At 45.2% G+C, this 10,412-nt stretch overlaps 1 non-coding gene across 1 annotated transcript; it reads right to left on the bottom strand.

The window, feature by feature from the left end:
• Positions 1 to 10,117: 10,117 nt before the first annotated feature.
• On the bottom strand, positions 10,118 to 10,189 carry trnaa-ugc. Its single transcript has one exon. It is a non-coding gene; the product is annotated as a tRNA-Ala (tRNA).
• Between the last annotated feature and the right edge of the window lie 223 nt (positions 10,190 to 10,412).

The raw sequence follows: 10,412 nt of genomic DNA, 5'->3' as shown, positions 1-10,412 counted from the left end.
TAGATGAAGATACATAATGAAAACACAAACATAGACAGTGGGTGAAGTATGCAGTATATAATGCTAAAACTGTGGAGAAGATGTGTAGGAAGATCAGTTTAGTTCATAAGATCAGTTCAGACCCTAAAAGAGTCATTCAGGAGTCTCGTAACAGTGGGGAAGAAGTTGCTTTTGAATGTATTGGTGTGTGTTCTCAGACTTTTGTATCTTCTGCCTGATGGAAGAGGTTGGAAGAGAGAATAACCCAGGTTTGAGGGGTCTTTGATTATGCTGCCCACTTTCCCCAAGCAGCGGGAGGTGTAGATAGAGTCAGTGGAGGGGAGGCAGGTGATATACCGGGCTGTGTTCACGACTCTGTAGTTTCTTACACTTTTGAGACGAGCAGTTGCCATACCAGGCTATGATGCAAACAGATAGGATGCTTTCTATTGTACATCTATAGAAATTAGTAACAGTTGTTATGGACAAGACAAATTTCATTAATTTCCTGAGAAAGTATAGGTGTTGTGCTTTCTTGATCGTAGCATCGACGTGGGTGGACCAGGACACATTGTTGGTGATGTGCAAATATAGGAATTTGAAGCTGTCAACCATCTCCACCTCGGCACCATTGATGCTGACAGGGGTGTGGACGACACTTTGCTTCCTGAAGTCGATGACCAGCTCCTTAGTTTTGTTGACATTGAGGGAGAGATTGCTGTCATTGCACCATGCAACTAAGTTCTCTATCTTCCTCCTGTATTCTGAATCATCATTGTTTGAGATTCGACTCACTACGGTCGTGGCATCAGCAAACTTGTAGATGGAGTTGGAGCCAAATTTTGCCACAGTCGTGTGTGTAGAGGAAGTATAGTAGGGGGCTAAGTAAGCAGCCTTGCGGGGCCCCAGTTTGAGGACTATCATGGTGGAGGTGTATTTGTTTATCCTTAGTGATTGAGGTCTGTGGGGCAGGAAGTAGAAGATCCAGCTGCAGAGGGAGAAGCCTAGTCCTAGGTTTTGGAGTTTGGATATGAGCTTGGCTGGGATTGGCTGGTGTTGAAGGCGGAGCTGTAGTCAATGAACAGGAGTCTGACGTAAGTGTCCTTGTTGTCAAGGTGCTCCAGGGATGAGTGTAGGGCCAGGGAGATAGTGTCTGCTGTGGACCGGTTGTGGTGGTAGGAAAATTGTAGTGGATCAAGCCAATCTGAAAGGTTGCAGTTGATGTGTCTTGTGACTAACCTCTCGATGCACTTCGTAATAATAGATATCAGGGCCACCAATCGGTAGTCATTGAGCCACGTTGCCTGGTTCTTCTTTGTCACCGGTATGATAATGCTCTTCTTCTAAGCAGGTGAGAACCTCGGAGTGGAGTAGGGAGAGGTTGAAGATGTCTGGTCCATGTAGGATCTGAGTGTACAACCAGGGACTCCTTCAAGTCCCTTATATAAGAAGGGCTGCAAAGAAAAACCTGGGAATTACAGACCGGTAAGCCTAACATCTATGGTGGGTAAGTTACGAGAGAAGATTCTGAGGGATAAGACATACAGGTGTTTGGAAAGACGAGGTTTGATTAGGAGTAGTCAGCATGGCTTTGCGAATGGGAGATCATGCATTACAAATTTGTTAGAGTTCTTTGATGAAGTGATCAGGAAGGTTGATGAGGACAGGGCGGTAGACATAATCTATATGGACTTCAGTAAGGCCTTTGATAGAGTTCCACATGGTAGCCTGCTCTGGAAGGTTAGATCACATGGAATCCAGGGAGAGCTAGAAAATTGGATATACAATTGAATTAATGGTAGGAAGCAGAGAGTAATAATGGAAGGATGCTTGTAGGACTGGAGGCCTGTGACTAGTGGTGTGTCTCAGTGGTTAGTGCTGGATCCATTGCCGTTTGTTATCTATATCAACAATTTGGATGAGAATGTGCAAGGCATGATCAGTAACAGTACAACAGGTGATATTGTAGACAGTGAGGAAGGTAATCAAAGATTGCAGCAGGATCTTGATGAGCCTGGGAAGTGGGCCGAGAAATGGCAAATGGAGTTCAATACAGTTAAGTGTGAGGTGTTGCATTTTTGGAAGTCAAATCAAGGTTGGACTTTCAGGGTGAATGGTAGGACCTTAGGGAGTATTGTGTAACAGATGGACCTTGGAGTTCAGGTGCACGGTTCTCTGAGGGTTGAGTCACGGGTCGATAGGGCAGTGAAGAAGGCTGTTGGCATGCTGGCCTTCATCAATCAGGACATTGAGTATAGAAGTTGAGAAGTTGTGTTGCAGTTGTACAAGACATTGGTGAGGCTAGAGGAAAGATTATTAAACTAGGTAATAATAATAATCGCTTATTGTCACAAGTAGACTTCAATGAAGTTGCTGTGAAAAGCGCCCAGTCACCACATTCCGGCGCCTGTTCGGAGAGGCCAGTACGGGAATTGAACCCGCGCTGCTGGCCTTGTTCTGCATTACAAACCAGCTGTTTAGCCCACTGTGCTACACCAGCCCCATGCTGTGAAATCTCACTGACAGAGTGCAGAAGAGATTTACAAGGATGTTGCCAGGACTCAAGGGACTGAGTAATAAGGAGAGATTGGACAGTCTAGGAATTTTTTCTTTGGAGTGTAGGTGACTGAGGGGTGATCTTCTCGAGGTATAAGATCATGAGGGACATGGATAGGGTGAATGCACTCAGTCTTTTTCCCAGGGTCAGGGAATCAATAACTAGAGGGTATGGGTTTAAGTTAAAAGGGAAAAGAATTAATGGGAACCTGAGGAGCAACTGTTTTACACAGAAGGTGGTATGTATGTGAAATGAACTGCTGGAGGAAGTGACAGGGACATTGACAACATTTAAAAGGCATTTGGTTAGATACATGGATAGGAAAGGTTCAGAGGGATATGGGCCAAATGCAGGCCAATGGGATTAGCTTAGCTGGGCTTTTTGGTTGGCATGGACTAGTTTGGGTGGAAGGGCCTGTCTCCGTGCCGTAGATTCTATGATTCTATGACCCATTGCTTTCTGTGGGTTCACTTCTGAGAAGGCAGATCATGAAAGGATGGGGCATGATCTATACAGTCTATACAGTCGATCTAACTTCTGAGACTGTGACGGTAGGTATAGGTGTGCCGAGGCTATTGAGGCAGGTGACATCGGGTCGTTGGCTTCCTGCTCAAATGAGCATAGAAAGCATTGAGTGTATCGGGGAGGGGTGCTCTGTTGCCGGAGATTCTACTCACCCTATTCCAATATCCTTGCATCCCCATTTCCTTTAATAATCAAATCTTGAATATTGACACTTTCTGTCTCAGCCAGTGACTCTGAAAGTGAATTTCACAGCCTCACTACACTCCATGTAAAGATGTTTCTCGAGCTATATATCTCTTGTATTTAATCTTGTGCATATGCCGCTTCGTTCCAGATCCCCCAACTACTGTCTGTATATCATATCCCATTCTTTCATGTTTGAAAACATTTCTATTGTCACCGCATTAGCTGCATGCTTCGAATGAAAAAGTCACAATTTTTCATCTCTCTTCATATTCGTATGTCTTTGTACCAGATAGCATATAATGTGTATACTTTCTAAAGCCTCAATGTCCTTCCTATACTGTCGACAGCACTCTGCAGCCTTACTAAGGTTTTGTCTGGGCTCTTGAACACTCTTGGAATTTATAGTCTACACCTCTTGAAAAAAAAACTAGAATTTCACTAAAGGCTGGCAAGATCATTGTGTCCTGTGAACCTGCAGCCCCTAAATCCCTCTGCTCTTTGACTCTAAAATTGAGGACCAGATTGCTTTGAGACATTCAACTGAGATTCTTATTTGCCTGGTCATGGGCACATTAACGATCTTATGCTTTGAAAAAGTGTACCCTAGTACCGTGGATTGGATTGGATTGGTTTATTGTCACATATACCGGGGTACAGTGAAATGTATTGTCCTGCGAGCAGCTCAAACAGATCATTCGTACATGAAAAGAAAATACATAATAGGGCAAACATAAAATACACAATGTAAATATATAGACACAGACATCGGGTGAAGCATACAGTACTACTCAGTAGCAAAGATGTGTGAAGAGATCTGATCAGTCCATAAGTCCACCAGTTCATAAGAGGGTCGTTTAGGAGTCGGGTAACAGCGGGAAAGAAGCTGTTTTTGAGTCTGTTCGTGCGTGTTCTCAGACTTTTATATCTCCTGCCCGATGGAAGAAGTTGGAAGAATGAGTAAGCCAGGTGGGAGGGGTCTTTGGTTACACTTCCCGCTTTCCCCAGGCAGTGTGAGGTGTAGACAGAGTCAAAGAATGGGAGGCAGGTCTGTGTGATAAACTGGGCTGTGGTCACAACTCTCTGTAGTTTCATCCGGTCTTGGGCTGAACAGTTGCCATACCAGGCTGTGATACAGTCAGGTAGGAAGCTTTCTGTGGTGCATCTGGAAACGTTGGTAAGTGTCAATGTGATGGAATTTCTGCATCAATTAACATGGCCACACCCACCTGTAACAGTCCCTGATCCTTCAGTAATACAGTCCTCCTGCTAAAATCCCATCCAATAACACTCTCCTTAGTAACATTGTTGTATTATTCATTCCCCCATTCGTCTTATTGTTGCCTGTTTCCATAAATTGACCGTCACATTTGTTACATAATAATAATTTCACTCAAAGGAAAGAGACATGTATCTGAAATAGTTCATGACGTGTAGAGTAAGGTGATAAGGTACTCTCAGTGAAATTCTAATGCAATGGGATTTAAGAAATGATAAAGCTTTCACTTGATGAAGTGGGTGTTGGTATGTGACAATCTCAATCAGAGGAAAGCTGCAGTCCTCCTGTTAACTGCAACTACAGTATAGCAGCATTACCTTCTTTTGGATCACAGCATCACTGAAGAAGCAGTTAATTTCAGAACCAGATGATTCCCTGATATTGTTGTGGAGGTTAACATAAGAGCAGAAGATTTAGGAGCAGGAGTAGGCCACTTGGCCCCTCAAGCCTGCTCTCCCATTCAATAAGATTATGGCTGATCTTTTTGTGGACTCAGCTACACTTATTCGCCTGCTCACCATAACGCTTAATTCCTTTGCTATTCAAAAATCTATCTATCTTTGCCTTAAAAACATCCAATGAGGTAACCTCAAATGCTTCACTGGGCTGGTTAGCATTGTGTGAACACCAACCCCCAGGCCACAAGAGGTTGCCTAACTTCAAATAGATTTCATGACACATGACGTTTGCCTCAAGTATCCTAAAACCATTTGAGTGGGGTGGGGCAGTTTGGAATTCTCTGAGAGCATTTTATATTTATTCTCAATGGATGAGCTGTAGTGCGCGTTCTACCTGAATGGGAACAGAGTGCCATAGCGCACGCGATTAGCCAGGTTTCCTGGTGTTCGAAGTGCTGAGAAACACCACGCTATCAAACGGCCAGTCAGATATATCAGGGCCCTCAGCGGGGAATGCGCGCCTGAGGATCAACTTGGTCCCGTTTCCTGCACTGAGCAGCTCCGCTCACCGGAACTCCTCAGTGCAGGGAGAGTTCAGACGCCATTTTTAAACTGTGGCATTGCCAACCTGACAGTGCCCCTGCCAGCTGGCAGTGCCACCTGGCAGTGCCACCTGGACAGTGCCAGGCTGATACCCAGGTGGCACTGCTAGTGTGCCACCCTGCCCAGGGGGCAAGCACCACGGGGCCTCCAATCACGTGGGAGACTCCCACGAGTGACATTCTATCTGGTCCCCATTTGTGGAGACCAGCACTGAACAGCGCTCACCCGAGGTCTCCAAGAGGCAAAGGGGCTAGATCCCAACGTCTTGGTTACATCTCGGGTATGCATATGAGAGTGAGACTAGCTGCCTCACTCTAACATCCAGATTTGCCAGAAAGTGTGGTCAGGATTCACATCCTGATGTCTCGCGAGATTGTGAGGGATCTGCCAGCTGCGCCGCGCTGCTCTTTGAGCACAGCATGGCCCGTAGACCTCGCCCGTAATCGTATGAAATTGTACTCCCAATCTGGAGGGTTAACAATTGAGGGGCACTTCAGGAATTCAAGCAAGAATTGTCACAACTTTCCATATCTTCTGCACTGAGAATCAATAAAAGCATGCATCCATATTCTTCATGTACAGTCTCAAGAGGTGAAGCTCCATACAGTGAGCATGATTTTGTTGAATTAAATGGCACATGTTTTGAGGGTGCTAACAGCACCCTCCCACAATCTTCTCCCATAATTCAAATTGTAACTGTCCAAAAAGAAGCAGCAGAACTCTAATCAGAACGAAGCAGTGCCAAGAGTTGAAGCAGATACTGCAGCTCCTGGTATCCGATCAATAGTTGTGGTAAATGCACCCAGAGAAACCTTAGCTTCTATCATCAGTGAATATAATGATTAGTTTCAAGGTCTTGTTTTTTTGCCTGAAGAACATGACATCAAATGGTAAGATAGTGCGCAGCTCACAGTTGAAGTTTGAAGAAAAGTACTATTTGGCTCAAAATAGAATTGTATCACATAAAACCACCTTGGGCATGATTACAAAAGTCGATGAGCCACTAAATGGGTTAGTGTCCTTGTAATGCTGCATAAATCAACTGGCCAGACGTGGATGTTGTGGTGATATGCATCACTGTAAATACACAAGGAGTTAATGTAAATACACATAGACTAGCGAGACACTAGAGGGAGCACCAGAGACATGACACACAGACATTCAACCAATAGGCCAGTAAGATAGGACACGCCCAATGGGCATTCAAATCACACACAGAGGTGACACCACCACAGGAGGGCATTACACCAACCCATATATACGGACACAGCACACATGATCTTCCTCTTTCCAATGGAGACACTTAGTGAGTACACAGGGTTGCTTGAAATACATCACACCCACCACGTGGATTATAGCAGACTGGTTAATCAGTCTGAGTAGCTATAGCAGGATTAATAGGAGAGTCGAATCCAAGTAGGAGAATCGTTAACAGTTTAATAAATGTGTTAAAGCTATCTGCAAGTCTGAACCTTCCTTTGTCAGAGTGCACATCAAGGAAGCAGCTTATGCTACGTCAAGAGCATAACAAAACAGATGTGTCTAACTTTGTGCAAGCCAAAGGAAAATGAGACTACAAATTATCTACATAAGAAATTACGTTTCAGTGCGTGCTTGTGTTTTCCAAATGAGACTAATCTAGCAGTTACTGCAACTATTTCTTGGTTGCACGTATTTGCATCCTTGACAGCCACTTAAAAGTTCTATCTGGTGTCATCTTGAGTCATGGTATACTTCTGTATCAGCAGGTTGTAAGTCCAAGACCCACTCCCAAGACTTAAATGTGCAAGGGTAGAGTTTCCACTTTGAATGCAGTCTGGAAAGTAGGCACACAAATTCTGCCTGAAACTGCACTGGTTCAATTTTAACCCATAATCATTCGCAAAAACTCAAACAACGGGCGCAATTCTCCCATCGGGAGACTAAGTCCCGACGCCGGAATGTTTCACTCCGGCGTTAGAGGCCGCTCCCAGCCTCCTATTCTCCCACCTCTGGGGGGCTAGGAGCGGCGCCGCATCATTTACGCGCGTCGGGCCTTGATGCCACGTAAAGGCGGTGCGCGTAAATTACGCAGCCGGCGCCGCATAAATGACATCACCCACACATGCGCAGGTTGGCCGGCGCCAACCCGCGCATGCGCGGGTACGGTCCTCCCCGCGGCCGCCCCGCAAGAAGATGTTGAATGGATCTTGAGGGGCGGTGGAGGAAAGGAGGTCCCCCTTCAGAGATGCCGGCCCGCCGATCGGTCGGCACCGATCGCGGGCCAGAACCCTTTTGAGCCCCCCCCGGTGCAAGAACCCTCCTCCCCCTCCCACAGGTCGCCCCCCCCCACCCCAGCGTTCCCGCGCTGTTCCCGCCGGCAGCGATCAGGCGCCGACGGGAACCTGTCGTGTTGGGCAGGCCACTCGGCCCATCCGGGCCGGAGAATCACCGCTCACCCGTTACAAACGGCGAGCAGCGATTCTCCCAGCGGCCAGCCGTGAATCTCGCCGCGCCGGTTTGGGGGAGTGGGAGAATCGCGTGCGGGTGCCGGGGCAGCGTGGCGGGACCCGCTCAACACGCTGATGATTCTCCCACCCGGCGTTGGATGGGGGGGGAGAATTCCGCCCAACATCTCTCATGAACCAATCGGGAGCACAAAAGATCTAATTTGTTTTGTGTTCGCATTAAATATTATTAATTAATATTTAAGAATGGTAACTTGGTACAGTTTTAATACAATAAAGATTCGTTTATCACCAAAAAAAAAAGCATTTTAAATCTGTATAGTCCTTCATCCCAGAGTAACCTGATTTTAAACCGGTGAAAATGACTTTTACGAAACTACACTGAATCATTTGCGACAATAATTTGTGTACAGTACAAGTTGCTTAGTAAATTCAATATTTCGTTGTATTTAAAAATGTGGTTAATAGTGTCAGTGTGCCTAAAGAAGCTCCCCCACAATTTGAGTGAACTTCTTTAGCTATATTTTAGGTTTTTGTGACTTTGGATTTATGTTTGACCTCAGCCTTTTTATTCTATTTCATCTTTTAGCCATTTTTTTCAGCCTCTGGAATTCTCATTCAAAAGCACTACCATTTGCTACATATTTTTTGGTCTTCACTGATTTTCTTGCCCCAAAACACTTTTTCAGTTCCCACTGGATGTCCATGTGCATTTCTCTCTCTCTCGCGTAAACTCTCTCTCTCTTGAAAAATACTCTTGAGAACTGTTATTTAAAGAACAATATAAAAATTCTAAATTATATTGTTACTCTTGAGTCGGTTGGGTGAATGCTGATGAGTCCATTGACATCCCCCCCCCCCCCCCCCCCCCCCCCCAATCTCTCGATCCCATACTTTCTGTGTACAAGCTTCTGGCCAATTCTCACTTACAGTTAATGAGAATCTTGAAATTGAATGAATGAGTTCTCTGTAAATTTTGTATAAAATTTTAGTACTTTTCCAATTAATGGTGTACTTCTAAAATATTCTTCTTGATCGTCAAAGTGACCATCTGGCTGAGCAGATATTATTAACTGGCTGCTGCATGTTTGACATTTTGCTTCTATACAAATCTAAAATTAAATTTTCAACTGACTCACCAGACACAAGCTAATGGCATGTTCTGCAAAGAAATTCGGATCATGTCTAAGTTGAGACTTACAGTGCAGAATAGTGGAACCTGGAATGCAATGTGGAGAAATATAAGGTTATCCACTTTAGAAAGAAATACAGATTATTTCACAAATGATGAGAAACTGCGAAGTGTTTATCTTCAAAGGGACTTGGGTGTCCATGTTCACGAGCCACTGAAAGCTAATGTGCAGGTACAGCAAGCAATTTGGAAGGCAAATGGTATGTTGGTCTTTATTACAAGAGGATTTGAGTATAGGAATAAAGATGTCTCACTGCAGTTATGTAGAGCGATGGTGAGACCACACCTGGAGTATTTAGTGTAGTTTTGGTCTCCTTATCGAAGGAAAGATAAACTTGTCATCGAGGGAAAATGAGATGTGATCTCATTCAGGCACACACAATTCCTATAGGATTTGACAGGGTAGGTGCAGGAAGCATGTTTCCCTTGGCTGTTGGCGAAAAGTTTTGGTGAAAGAGGTAGGTTTTCTGCAAGCTTCTAAAAGAGGAAAGAACTTTAGGCTGGCTATTTCCGAGATTAGAACTCCCAAATGGCTGATGGCACATACATCATTGGTGGGTCAGTAGAGTGGGCGGATGCACTTACAGCCAAAGTTAGAGGAATGCAGAGTTCTTGGAGAGTTGAACATAGAACATACAGTGCAGAAGGAGGCCATTCGGCCCATCGAGTCTGCACCAACCTACCTGAGCCCTCACTTCCACCCGATCCCCATAACCCAATAACCCCCTCCTAACCTTTTTGGTTATGAAGGGCAATTTATCATGGCCAATCCACCTAACCTGCACATCTTTGGACTATGGGAGGAAACCGGAGCACCCGGAGGAAACCCACGCAGACACGGGGAGAATGTGCAGACTCCGCACACACAGTGACCCAGCGGGGAATCGAACCTGGGACCCTGGCGCTGTGAAGCCACAGTGCTAGCCACCTGTGCTACCGTGCTGCCCATAAAAATGGAGATGCCGGGGATTGAACCCGGGGCCTCGTACATGCAAAGCATGCGCTCTACCACTGAGCTACATCCCTGTGACTATGTATGACTAGAGTTGACAGACAGGGGACCAGTTCATGAAGGGGTTTCAATGTGAGAATTTTACATTTGAGGCTTCGGTGTCCTCCAAGTTTGATTGGAGAAAATTGTTACTCATTCAGGGCTAATCAAACTGACCTTGCGGAGGCTGTGTAAGATGTAAGTGTTATGAGTGTACTTTCGAACCTGATGGTTATGTCTTTGAATGATGTCCCTGTA

Source organism: Scyliorhinus canicula, chromosome 6 (genome assembly GCF_902713615.1).
Source record: "Scyliorhinus canicula chromosome 6, sScyCan1.1, whole genome shotgun sequence".
Lineage (NCBI taxonomy): Eukaryota > Metazoa > Chordata > Chondrichthyes > Carcharhiniformes > Scyliorhinidae > Scyliorhinus > Scyliorhinus canicula.
Note: the sequence above shows the minus strand (reverse complement) of the source record. Positions and strands in the feature narration are given on the sequence as shown.